Raw genomic sequence first — 13,694 nt, 5'->3', positions numbered from 1 at the left:
TTCTATCTATATGAAGAAACTCTTTAATATTGTTTTAAAAAGATTTAACAAAGTAAATATCCATTAACTTAATATGGGCTTAACTTTATCTGTCAAAAAACAGTTCATCAGTTACTCAGTTTTAATGTTCTTTGGATTGTGTCTCAATAATTGCTAGAAGATTTTAACATTCAAACATTGCAACCCAAAACCTGCTGCTTTTAAAACTTAGCTAAATAATATTCTTGTTATCTTAAGCCTTATCACTTAGAATATAAAGATCTTGAAAGTATAATACAAGTAAGGATCAAGATAAACTATATTGTTAAGCACAATAGTAGCTTTGGTTACTTTACAGACAATTCTCTGCTTTTATGTGATGATGAGTTTTAGCCAGAGTTAACATTACAGTAAAAAAGCAATGTTTAGTTATCATAAAAACATTAAGGCTTCTTTTTGAAGAAAATAACGTATGGTACTATACTGTTCTTAAAATTTTATCTAACCTGTGAAGAACATATTTGTAATTTTGACCTTCCTACACTGTTCTGAAAAATTTTATGTTGTTCTGGAACTTATTCAAGAAGTTTGATCATGATTAAAACATTTTCAGCCCTTGGATCTGTGTTATATTAATATATCTTAAACATTTACCTGCTAAATTTTCAGCAGTACCATTCATTATGAAAAGGATTCTTCACTGAAAAATTTACTGACTGAATAGTGAACAATACAGACCGTGATCTTGGTCTGCACTGGTCGTAAAGGAAGAATCCCTTGCCGCCAGCAAGGGTAAATAGTTCCAAAAAGACCTTAGGCACGTTATATCTTCATATTTGTTCTTTTACAATTTGAAAACATTCATATACTGCTATTAAAACGTTGTTGATAAAATGGTTCCTGATAAATTACCAAAAGTGTTTAAGAACTGTTCTTTAACATAGTTACCAACTTATGTCATAAACATTGTTAAATATGAGCTTGTTTGGTCATACAGCCAACTAAATCGCAAACAGACCCCTCATGAAGTTACTTTTTCTGAATATTTCTGAAACATGTCTGAATATATCTGTACATAGACTGAGCCCTATCTGCACAATATTTAGCTGAATCTTTCTAAACAGTTAGTTTATTTCTGAACATTTCTGATTTGTTTCTAAACTTTTACTGAAATGTTTCTGAAAGATTCAGAAATGAATTCCGATTGTTTCACAAGCTGTCTTTTCTAAACTTCCTGAAAGATTCAGAAGTAAATTCAAAATATTTTACATGAAGTTATTTTCTACATTTCCACCAAAATGAATATCAGAAATAAAATCAAAATATTTCATGTTATGATTTTTTCTGAATTCGGAATTTCAAAAATATTTTTATCAACAACAAAATATACATATTTTTCTCATAAATTCATTTTTAAACAATTTAAAAAAAATCTAATACATGTACATATACATTATATGTCCACGACTGATTCTTATATGCTACAGCCTTTCATTTAGACTTTTTCAAAAACGATATTCACTGTCTTTTTAGCTCACCTGAGCCAAAGGCTCATGGTGAGCTTTTGTGACCGCTCAGTGTCTGTCGTGCATTGTGCGTTGTGCGTCGTGAGTCGTGTGTCCGTCAACATTTTCTAAAAAAATCTTCTTCTTGAAAGCCAGTGGGCAAAATTACACCAAACTTCAAAGGAATGATCCTTGAATAGCCCCTTTCAAATTTTTTCAAAGAATTGAATTTCCTGCAGAACTCTGGTTGCCATGGCAAACGAAAGGGAAAACTTAAAAAAATCTTCTTGTCCAAAACTGCAAGGCGTAGAGCCTTGATATTGACATCATCTACTGGTCCTCTATAAGGATTGTTCCCCTGTGGTGAAGAGAGGCCCCTCGCCGGGGGTCTCAAGTTTTACATGTTAGACTTATATATGAGAAAACTTTAAAAATGTCATGTCTAAAACCACAAGACCTAGGCCTTATATATTTGATATGTATTATTTTCTTGTGGTCCTCTACAAAAATTCTTCAAATTATTACCCTAGGATGAAAAGAGGCACTGCCCCGGGGGTCTCAAGTTTTACATAGACTTATATATGAGGAAACTTTAAAAATCTTCTTGACTAAAACGACAAGACCTAGGCTTTGATATTTGGTATGTAGCATTGCCTTGAGGTCCTCTACCAAAAGTCTTCAAATTATTACCCTAGGATGAAATTTAAAGCGGCCCTGCCCCGGGAGTCTCAAGTTTTACATAGACTTATATAGGAAAACAATTTAAAAATCTTTTAGTCTGAAACTGCATGACCTAGGCTTTTGATATTTGGTGTGTTGCATTGCCTTGAGGTCCTCTACCATAATTGTTCAAATTATTACCATTGGGTGAAAAGGGGCCCTGCCCTGAGGCACCAAGTTAACCATATATAGGGAAAAAATAAAAATATTCTGGTATGTAGCATTGCCTTTTGGTCCTCTATGAAGATTGTTAAAATTGTGCCCCTGGATTGAAAAGAGGCCCCGCCCAGCGGGTCCCAAGTTTTACATAAACATATAGGAGAAAACTTAAAAAACACTCCTTGTCTGAAACGACAAGGTCTAGGCTTTTGATGTTTGGTGTGTTGCATTGCCTTGTATTTCTCTACCAATATTGTTCAAATTATTACCCTTGGGCGAAAAGAGGCCCTGCCCTTGGGTCCCAAGGATAACATAGACTTATATATAGGAAAAACTAAAAAATCTTCTTGTCTGAATGTTCAAGGCCTAGGCCTTTGATATTTGGTATGTAGCATTGCCTAGTGGGCCTTTAACAAGATTGTTCAAATTATGCCCCTGGGGTGAAAAGAGACCCCGCCCTGTGGGTCACTTGTTATATGAGTTATATAGGAAAAAATACTTCAAACATTATCAGATCATATTTCCTAGACTGTTTTATTATAATTACATGATGACCCAAAGTGATTACAGGTCACCATACAGTGACCTTGACCTACTGACCTACTTTCTTGCTTTTTAAGATACAGCTTTGAAAATTGGATGACATATACAGTTTTGCATACCGATCTTTAAACTGACTTTCAGTGACCATGACTGTAACCTACTGACTTACTTAATAATCTAGCATCACTTTGCCATTTGAAACATGTGGCTCATATTACTCAGGTGAGCGATTCAGGATCATTATGACCCTCTTGTTTATATAGACTCCAACAATGAACAGAAAAATTCTATCATTTTCATTAAAGGGAGTAACCCACACATTTTAGGCGAATAATCATTTCTCTCAAAAATCTATTAAATGTGAAAGTGACTAGTAGTACAAGCTTATAGACATATGCTTTTTGAAACATATTCTTATAAATAGCCAAACATATTGTGCAGAAAGAAGTATACTGTCACAATGCTTTTGAAACAATGCAGAACATTTACATTCTTCTTGCATTTCTACCAATATCTAACTTTTATATTCATCCATTTCATCATTTTTCAGTATTATATAAACATTCTATGCCAAACTTGGTGGAAATGAACATCTCCAAACTGTGACCGAGTGGCTTTAACGCACTTAATATTCATAACAAAAATGTAGCAGTCACAATATAAACAAAGGCATTATGCTATGGTCAACTACACCCAGGCATTGGAAATTTCCAAGATGTATCTCCCACCTTAGAAACCCGCATTGGTTCTCTCTAGGAAAGAAAACATCCCGTGTATGGGTGCACCAGGAATGTTTAAGAACCAGGCTGCCCATTCACAAAAGGTAGGCTGTTAGCCAAACAGGCCTGTATCAAATGGACTTCTCTGGGCTTTCTCTAGCTGTGGCCATCTGGTCAGATTGCTCTGTTGGATTGCACCGTGTGTGGATGTCCTTTTATATAAAGTGCCTTTGAACATGTTTGTCATGCACTATATGAAATACAGTTATCATATAATATATATTTAAACGTAGTGGCCAAGCGTGACCTAAATACTAAATATGTCTGTTGGCTCTCTCAATGGACATACAAGTATGTATTATTGGTATAGGATACATTTGATACTCCTAAAAGTTACTTCTGAATTATTTCATCATGGTACTGAACTAGAAAAATAGAAAACATTGTTATTTAAATCCAAACAAAAATTCTTTGATAAAGTGTACTGATTACTTATGGAGATTTTAAAATAAAAGTAAAATGTTGAAATATTAATGAATGTTCAGACACGTTTCAACACATGTTAAGAAAAGATTCAGAAGTTTTCAGAAATATTTAGAAAAAAATCATAATTTCGCGTGCATCACTTATTAAAACATATTTTGAAAAAGAAATGCCAAATTTATAGGACTGGTCTTTTTTATTGACAAACAATACTCCATAATATTAATTTCCTTGGTGTCATAAGGGCATGTTATACGTTACACCTAGTGTGTTAAGTAAGTATGATTAATCCCATTGTCCATGTTATAAGCTGCAGGTAAGCTTTATTTTAGTTTCAAAACAGTTGCTTAAATGATACATGCAGATAGCAGCACATTTTATATAATACAACCTTTAAGGCAAACTGCTTGATGATGCAGTCATTTGCAAAACTTAAGTACAAGGTTAGCAGCAGTAGTTGCATCTTCATTTGTTAGTTTGAAAACACGTTGAGGCACGTCAATTTCAAAGATAAAAGATAAATAATGAAACCAAGAATTTAGCTAAGTTACTTGGCAGTTTGATGTTGCAATAATTAATGAAATTTAATGACTAACATTGACAATAAGCCTATGTGTGGGCTTTCAGTCAATCCAAATTGGTTTAAAATTTTGCCTATTTAACCTGAACAAAATTTGCTGAATATTTCTGAATTGATGTCAAAGCTCATCTGAATATTTCAGAAAGGAAAAGGCTGAATATTTCTAAATTTTTGGCTTTACTAAGTTGAATAGTAGATCCTTTTTGTCACCCTTTTATCAGAGTGGGCTTCTGCATCACAAAATATTTGCAAGTAAGGTTTCACTTAAACATATATTTCTGTAAATTTCTGAACATTTTCTGATTATTTCTGAATTGCTGTCTGAGATTTTCTGAATGTGTTTGAACTGATGTCTGAATGTTTCTGAATTATATCTGAATACTTCTGAATTGATGTCTGAATATTTCTGAACTATGTCTGAACATTTCTGATTTGATGTCTGAACATTTAAGATTTCTTTCTGAATTTATCTGAATTTTTCTGAATTCATACTGAATTGTGCGAATGTAAGCAAGTATTCAGAAATGAGCAAAGAATGGGTTTTCATACAAATTCAGAAAATGTTCAGATTAATGAGGAACTGCTCCATTGAATAAAAAAACATGAATTAACGGACAAATTCACGCCAATTTTAATTTCCTTTAAGTATATTTTATTGTTATAGGATTATGATAAAACTCCGCATAATCCTGTATCATCCATCGTATTCACCATAAGTTTTCCTTTCGTCAAAACTATAAATCTTCCGAGAAAAAGGGCAACATTTACAACATGAATGAGGACAAGAACTCAATAATTAAAGAAGCAAAATATCAGAAATATAATATCTATCTTTCAAATACCTTCCTTGTGAAATCGCTTTAACTTTTTTGAAAGACAGTAATCATGGTAATGATTTCATTCAGTCATTAATTTAACGCAATCTTTGCAAGAGATGCTTAAGATCTTAGCAAGCCGCTCCTGTTCAGGTCGATAAACTTTTAACACTTAACTAGAAAAGAAAACATTGATATGAACTTATTATTGGCTAATCGACAGAATTATCAGAATGAATTTCAGCATATTTCTTGCAAACACTTTTGTTTCGGGTTTCACAATTCAATGTAAATACCTGCATTATAAGATGTGTAGTGATGTACTTATCCAGTTGATTTTTGTCTCGAATGCAAAGCCAAGTTTTTATATGATAAAGAATTAAAGATGGGTAAGATTACCTGATTGTATATAATTTTATGTTGATGCCCTGTTAAGTCAATTTCATGCCAACAGGGAAACAAAAAAACATTTGTCATTGATTTTATTGACTAAGATCTCATTAACTTTGAATTAATAAAACATATTGCATCTGCTTTTGAAACAGAATGTCTGAAATGAATTTCCATAGTTGCACTCAGAACCATTCAGAAACTGGAAATTTTCATTTTTAATTTCGATAAAGAAAAAAACAAAACAAAAGGAAATGAACTGCATATAATAAATATGCAAAACAACTAGTAAATGAACCATAATAAGGGGCTGCTGACTTCCAAACAGCAGACGAGTATATAAATTGAACTTTCAAACGTCAAAATCAAACTATACTCGTAATATTATTTGTATAAACTGTAATTTTTGACTTTGTATTAACACTCACAGCACAGATTATACACAATTCCCCAATCATTTTGAATGTATTTTTAAATTTGCAAAATGGCAATTATTATAGATAAAATTCTTTTATGTGTTTACATCATGAATTATACATTCTTAATGGTGGTGCGAATAATTCCTTTGCTTTTGAAGAAGATTTTAACCAAACATGCTTATTATACACATTTGTACTTATCAAACGAAACAGTATGCTACATGTTACGGTGATCCGTTTGGACAATCGTTACTTAATTAATACTAAATGGCGATGTACGATGGTACGATGGCGCGATGGCATGATGACGAGACAAAGATGTTACGATGGTGAAAATGCGATGGCACGATGATGAAATCGCGATGCTGCGATGGTACGATGGTGAAATGTCGATGTAATATCGCGTTTTCACCATCGTACCATAATGCCATCGCGTTTACATCATCGTACCTTCGTGTAATCGTGATTTCACCATCGTACCATCGCGCCACCGCGTTTTCACCATCGTGCCATCGCGTAATTACCATCGTACCATCGCGTTTTCACCATCGTACTATCGCCTTCCGGTGGTCATGCGCAATGGTACAATATATGTGTCAGTGAAATACAGGCTTGATACAATCTCATTTTCACATTGCATCATGTACCTTCTACATCCTAACAAGAATAAGCTGAGTTTGAATAATACCATGAGATTATTACACCCAGCTTTTTATTTACTTTCATGCATACATAAAATACAAAGGACGTGGCCTTGAAGATTTTACAGTTTTAATGAACTGAGCACTGAACATTTTGTAAAACATTTTGCAAAACAGAAGAATCTAAATGGTTAATTTCTTCTCACAAAATACATTGAGATACATTCATATATTGTTGACAAAAATACAAGTGCACGGGACAACGTATTTCTAACCGGAAGGCGATGATACGATGGTGAATACGCGATGGTACGATGGTGAAAACCCAATGGTAAGATGGTGAAACCACGATGGTACGATGATGATAACGCGATGGCACGATGGCGAAAACATGATGGCACGATGATGAAAACGCGATGGCACGATGATGAAAACGCGATGGCACGATGATGAAAACGCGATGGCAAGATGGTGCGATGGTGAAAACGCGATGGTACGATGATGAAAACGCGGTATTACATCGACATTTCACCATCGTACTTTCGCACCATCGCGATTTCATCATCGTGCCATCGCGTTTTCGCCATCGTACCATCGTTGTTTCATCATCGTGCCATCGCGCTATCGCGTTTTCGTCATCGTACCATCGTGCACCGCGGTTTAGTATTAAATAAAAAGTCACGATTGTCCAAACGGAACACCGTAACATGTACACATGTTTTTAATCGTAGTTAGTAAATATAGTAAATGAAATTGTGAACTTAGTAAATGCTTTAAAAGGCACTTGAGTTATAATTAGTGTGTATAAAATTGAAAAATAATTGACATGATTAACACTGTCAATATGTCCTCAAATTGTAAATTGAAAATGAAAAATTCCGTATATTTTCGCCAGTGACTACACATGTACCATCCATACATTTATATTATCTACCACATGATTCGCCAACAAAAGTTTTAAGAATTATTCAAAGTACTTCGGATTTTAGTCTGAATAATTGTTGAAAACATCTATGTCAAATATCTTTCTCAGTGTTGGGAATAACTAAAATACATTGTAATTAGAATACAATACATTCAAGGAGTTTATACACACAAAATTACCAAACATAATTGAGCCTCGCCATGAGAAAACCAACATAGTGGGTTTGCGACCAGCATGGATCCAGACAGCCTGCGCATCCGCGCAGTCTGGTCAGGATCCATGCTGTTCGCTGTCTGTCAAAGCCTATTACAAGAAACTGTTAGCAAACAGCATGGATCCTGACCAGATTGCGCGGATGCGCAAGCTGGTCTGGATTCATGCTGGTCGCAAACCCACTGTGTTGGTTTTCTCATGGCGCGGCTCATATGTGTGTAATGTTGTATTGTTACTAGCTTTGTATACATTGAAAATTGTTCTTATTAATTACACTTTTTTTGTGCAAATTTTGCAAAGACTGTCAGACTTAAGATTGAATAGCATCTTCCATATACGTCCACTTGTCTCTACACATGGTTACATTCAACTTTATTAAATCAATCTTAACATATACTGTATGTGTATATTCAAGGGGTGGGGTGTGGGGTGTGAAGCTCCGTAGCAAAGTGAATAAGGTCGCTGACTTCCGAATGGCGTGTCCCTGACCGATGTGAGTTAGAAACCCTGCTTGAGGTGTTTTCTGTGAGGAAGCCACCAGTAATGCAGTGAACCAGATGTAAGTCATACAAGGACGAATATAACCTATACTGTCTTTGTTCCGAAAACAAGTTATTATATTGATTGTAACAATGTAAGGGAAGTAAACTAGTTGATATGCTAATAAGTACCTGAGAAATACCCGCACGAGTTACCTATCTTTACAATAAAAAGGTAAACAAATTATTTCAAAACTTCATTTAGTGATAAAAAACCTCTCATATTTTTATATACGTTTGTCAAACGACTTTTGGTTAGCTTTTGGTTGGCTTGACTTAGAGAGCAAATCCAGTTTTTATTCCGTGTTTTGGTATCTTTGAAAATTCATTGGTCAATCTCTACATTAATGCCATTGAATGGTTGTCTCTAGTTAAATGTTATGCAAGATTAAATACAGCTTAAACTGTCTAAACCTGGTTGATAAAAATATCTCTCAAACTTTGTATGGAGGGAACCTCTCATCTCTGGGAGATAAACTCTTAAAAGGCAAGGAAAACCTGAAAGTAAGTTAATTTTATACGAAAACCATTCTCAACCGTTTCATAACGCTGAAAGATTTTTAAAAATTTGTCCACCATACTTCTGTAAATGATTTAAGGAATCCTAGCAGTCGGAATTAACACAAGAACAAAATTGCCTATCTCTTTAAACCCTAGAAATTGTACACCTCTAAAATCATCAAATTTCTTCTGTGATGAGATTGCAACGTAGAAAACTGTATCCATTGATAACAAAATTAGAGAGAAGTTCTGAGATTTGTATACTATTTAGCATGACATTTATTTATGCAATGGCTGCGGCATATACAAAGAAGTTAAAAACATTTCGTTTAGTTTTCTAGTGTTTTTTTCGTATGTGTGTGTGTGTGTGTGTGTGTGTGTGTGTGTGTGTGTGTGTGGGGGGGGGGGGGGGGGGGGGGGGGGTAAATATTGCACCGACACAGTAAAAGGTCATACGGCGACTTTGCAGTTTTGATGTTGAAGGAAGACCCTAGATGCCCCGCCATGTATTATTTCATCACAAGCGAGCACCTGGGTAGAACCACCGACCTTCCATAAGCCAGCTGGATGGATTCATCACATGAAGAATTCTGCGCCTCCAGTGAGGCTCGAGCCCACATCGGTAATGACAAGTGATTTGACGTCAACGACCTTAACCACTCGGCCACGGAGGCCCCTAAAATCATTTTGTTTTTAAAAATATTTATGTGTGATTAATTAAAAAATCATTTTCATTAATCTTTTATGTCTGATCTAAATATAGCAAATGCTCATTATTGCGGAGTTCAAAATATAAGAATATATTTAGTACAATTTCAAGTTGTATGAAAAACCCATCAAGCAATTTATCTCTTTATCATACATTTTTCACGGTTTAATCCAGCTGTTAGAAGTTTCACCAGTAACTGATTTTGCACTTTTTAAGCCGCATGTGGTTCTGGGATGATCTGTGTATGGAAAGAATTGAAACCACTGCCTTACCCTTGCATGATCGCAAGAGGCGACTAATAGGGTCTTAACACTTGGTTTTGCAGTAACTCTGTGATTCCAGCAGGTATGCAAATTTTGATTCCATACCTCATGTTTTTATTTCGATGTAAATGAGATGTGGAACCAAAATTTGTAGTCCTGTTTGGCGCCATATAACCTATACTGTGCTGGTGCGTCGTAAAACCTAAATAAATAGATAAATAAATAGATAATGCACTCTTTAACCATATCTGTCTCGACCAGTTACTAGAGTGTTAGATTTACTACTGGTAAAGAGAAAATATGTGTCAAGTTTTTAGTAGTTTTGTATTTGTGATTTTAAAACATTTTATAAAATTCATTATCAATGCGTAAAAACCCCTGCATGGTGTCGGCAGGCCAAGGCACTGTCTCCTATAGTATATGTAGGCAAACGTATGTTAATCAAATATTTAATATCTTTGAAAATGAGTCTTTAAAATAATATTTCATATTTTCAGTTAATCAATTGATATTGTGAGTTTTAAATATCTATGAATTTTAAAAGCATTTAACCTATAAGTATCTTGCTTACTGTATAATAATTGTAAGAAAACTTACCACTAAGGATATCATAGGCACAAGTATCCCAAAGCAGAAGTTGACTTTCGTCATCACCTATTCGCGTTAAATTATTACATATTATTCAAGTTTTAACTTCTTTAATAAGGATCCTTCCAGTCACAAAGATTTTGTTCGTGAGAAAGACGTAGAATGTTTATGTTATCTACATTTTGCCAGACTTGAGGCGTATTTTCTTGATAAAGAAGTCACTTTTCTATCTTGAAATTACAGGTATATCTTAAAACATGTGGTAAGTGTGAAGTTCTGTATACAAATTTTCATATTTATATTTCGGAAAATCCTAATTTATCATGTTTCTTACAGTCGAACTTGTGAGAACATTCATCTTCGAGAAATAATAGGGAATCGATCCTAGCGGTTTTCGTCGCTAAGCTACTAAAATCGGGATCGATCCTTCTACGGTAACATGCGATATATACCGAATGAGATATGCTATCGAATTAAGAAAATGGTGTCTTCCGGCACGTGCACAGAGCGTCTGACCTCGGATTTCTTTGGAAGACTACGCGTCTCCGTGTGAGTAATAAGCGTCCACATACATGTAAATCGTCCGAACCTCAACGTCTTGCACATTAGTACAAATATGGACAATATTGTTTTTTATTCCAAAATCTACCTTTAAATTGATACAGACGCATATTTCTGGGCAAACTGATGGACTGTAACGATTCCCGCTTGAGGCATTGCCCTATTTCATATTATTTTGGACACACTACTAAATACACACTTTTACAAGATGATAAGTTTCCATAAAATAATTTCAAACTCAATTTTATGTCATGTATTTTGCATGTAATTTTCAAAATTTATTTTTTACAGTCTTTTTGACCTTTTTTTAACATAAAACTACACGTCTTTTAACTTTAATCATTCGTCCATATAATTCACGAAAATGTAAATTATGTGGTAAAATTCAAACCGAAATGGAGACTTTACTGTAACATTTATCTGATGCGAAAGATTCCAGTTCATTGAGAAAAACGTAGTCCGCGCACGGAGCGATTGAAGAGTAATACCTTAGTATTTTATAATGAAAAAAAAAAATCAAATATGATTTCATATGATACGTATATTTTAGTTTTAAACGTATTAAATCCGTGTTTTTCACGGTAAAGCGATAGTAAGAAAACGTTTTACCTGTAAATGTTTCAAAAATGCAAATATTCCAAAGTGGAGATGTTCCGCTGTCGCTTATTTGCGTTTATATTTTAAACGTGTACAAGATTTAAACATTTTATAATACAGTCTGAAGATTCCCGGCCTTACTACCTTTAAATATTTCATTTTAAGAACGTTGATGTTATCTAACTTTTTCAAGACAGGATACCTGTTTTTTCCTGATAAAACACATTTCTATCACAAATTTGTTGATAAATCTGCGGGATTTTCGAGAATTATTTATAAATCTCTATGTAATTTAATAAACAACCTTTCTATTTTGTAGAACTTTACATCCGTGAGAACGCTCATGAATGAGATAAAACGTTTTTGACTAGTTTTGTTTACAGAAGGTTTATTCCATACTATGGTGGACTGATAGCTCAGTGGTTTGCACACTGGCCTTCCAATCCTGAGGTCGGAGGTTCGATCCCCGGCAGCTACTCGGGCATTTTCAGAAACGCTTTTCAGTGTTCCCCACCCAACTAGAGGTGTACTGGTCAGGAACCCAGGCAATCCTTGCGTGTATCAGTGCTATACACTGGGCACGTTAAAGAACCAGGCTGTCTATTCGCAACGAGCTAGGCTTAGTTAGCCGGACAAGCCTGTATCTGATTTCTGATCTCTCTGTCGTGGGGGCTTTGTCTCACTCTGTCCCTCTGGTCAGATCGCTCTGTGTCTGTACTAGTAGAGGATGAATTATGCGCCCTGTGTGGCTGCATTTGAACTATGGAAAGCGCATTTGAACGTGAAATTGATCATGAAAAGGGCGCTATATAAATCTGGTATAATAATAATAATAATAATAAAAACACAAAAACACATATAAACATTATATTTGGCATATTATTAATCATTTATTATTGTCTTTCACTTATTTATTACTTTAAAGTTAAAATACAAACTAAGGAATAGGCATTGTAACTGAAAATACAAACTTCAAGTAGGAGCTATCTATATTAAATATATGTAGTCAAAATACAAGGACTGAAAAAATTATTAAAATATCATTTCCTGGAAAAGAGTTATTTCATCTGAAAAAAATGATCCTGGATGAAATATTTGGAAAAAATGGAGACAACTCCGCAAAGACTTTATGACACTTAGATGATTATTGACCTAGAACCTCATGCAAACTATGCACTTTTTACCTCTAATCATGAAAAAAAAGCATGCATACTTGCCACATGGATTAGCAGCCTGAACACAAAACTATATAAAGATCAAATAATTGATTCACTCAACAATTTCACTATATAAACGGATTGTTCCCCTTGTGTAAAAAAAGCTTAGGGTAATTCTCTTATAAGGAAGTCTGCAATTATTAGTTACTGCTAGAATTTGGGGCGAAAGTTTTGCCAATAAAGAATTTCTTCAAACTTAGGATATTGAAGGACAATCATCTAAGAAACATAAAATGCAATAAAAATCATAGATCACCGTTATGAAAAAAGAGTTATCTGCCCTTGAAAACGGAATTTTCCCCAAAAATGACGTTTTCAAGGGCAGATAACTCATTTTCAGTACCGATGACCTATGATTTTTATTGCATATGTTTGTTTCTTAGATGATTGTCCTTCAATATCAAAAGTTTAAAGAAATTCTGTTATTGGGAAAGTGTTCGCCCATCTCATATCAAGGGATTCTAGCGTAGGCCTTTAAGTCCTTTGTTTGAAATATTCCGTAGTGAAAATGGTGAAAGTAAACGTTTTAGTAAGAATCAAACAAATTCACGGTAGCAGTTATGAATGCTAACTTGACTGGGACTGAAATTACTTTTAAATAATAATTTATTATTTCTCTCTTTTTTTT

The 13,694-nt window shown here is 34.3% G+C and overlaps 1 long non-coding RNA gene across 2 annotated transcripts in view; it reads right to left on the bottom strand.

Annotated features, from left to right (window-relative positions):
- Positions 1–12,036, bottom strand: part of LOC123563873 (uncharacterized) — a 52,713-nt gene extending 40,677 nt beyond the window's left edge. The window contains exon 1 of one of the 2 annotated variants that reach the window (XR_006688882.2): positions 11,862–12,036. This is a non-coding gene — a long non-coding RNA (uncharacterized LOC123563873). Of the gene's footprint in view, positions 1–10,700; positions 10,881–11,861 lie in introns of those variants that run through there. The other variant, XR_006688881.2, reaches the window with a different exon arrangement.
- Between the last annotated feature and the right edge of the window lie 1,658 nt (positions 12,037–13,694).

The sequence above is a fragment of the Mercenaria mercenaria genome, chromosome 2, assembly GCF_021730395.1.
Source record: "Mercenaria mercenaria strain notata chromosome 2, MADL_Memer_1, whole genome shotgun sequence".
In the NCBI taxonomy this organism is placed as follows: Eukaryota; Metazoa; Mollusca; class Bivalvia; order Venerida; family Veneridae; genus Mercenaria; species Mercenaria mercenaria.
Note: the sequence above shows the minus strand (reverse complement) of the source record. Positions and strands in the feature narration are given on the sequence as shown.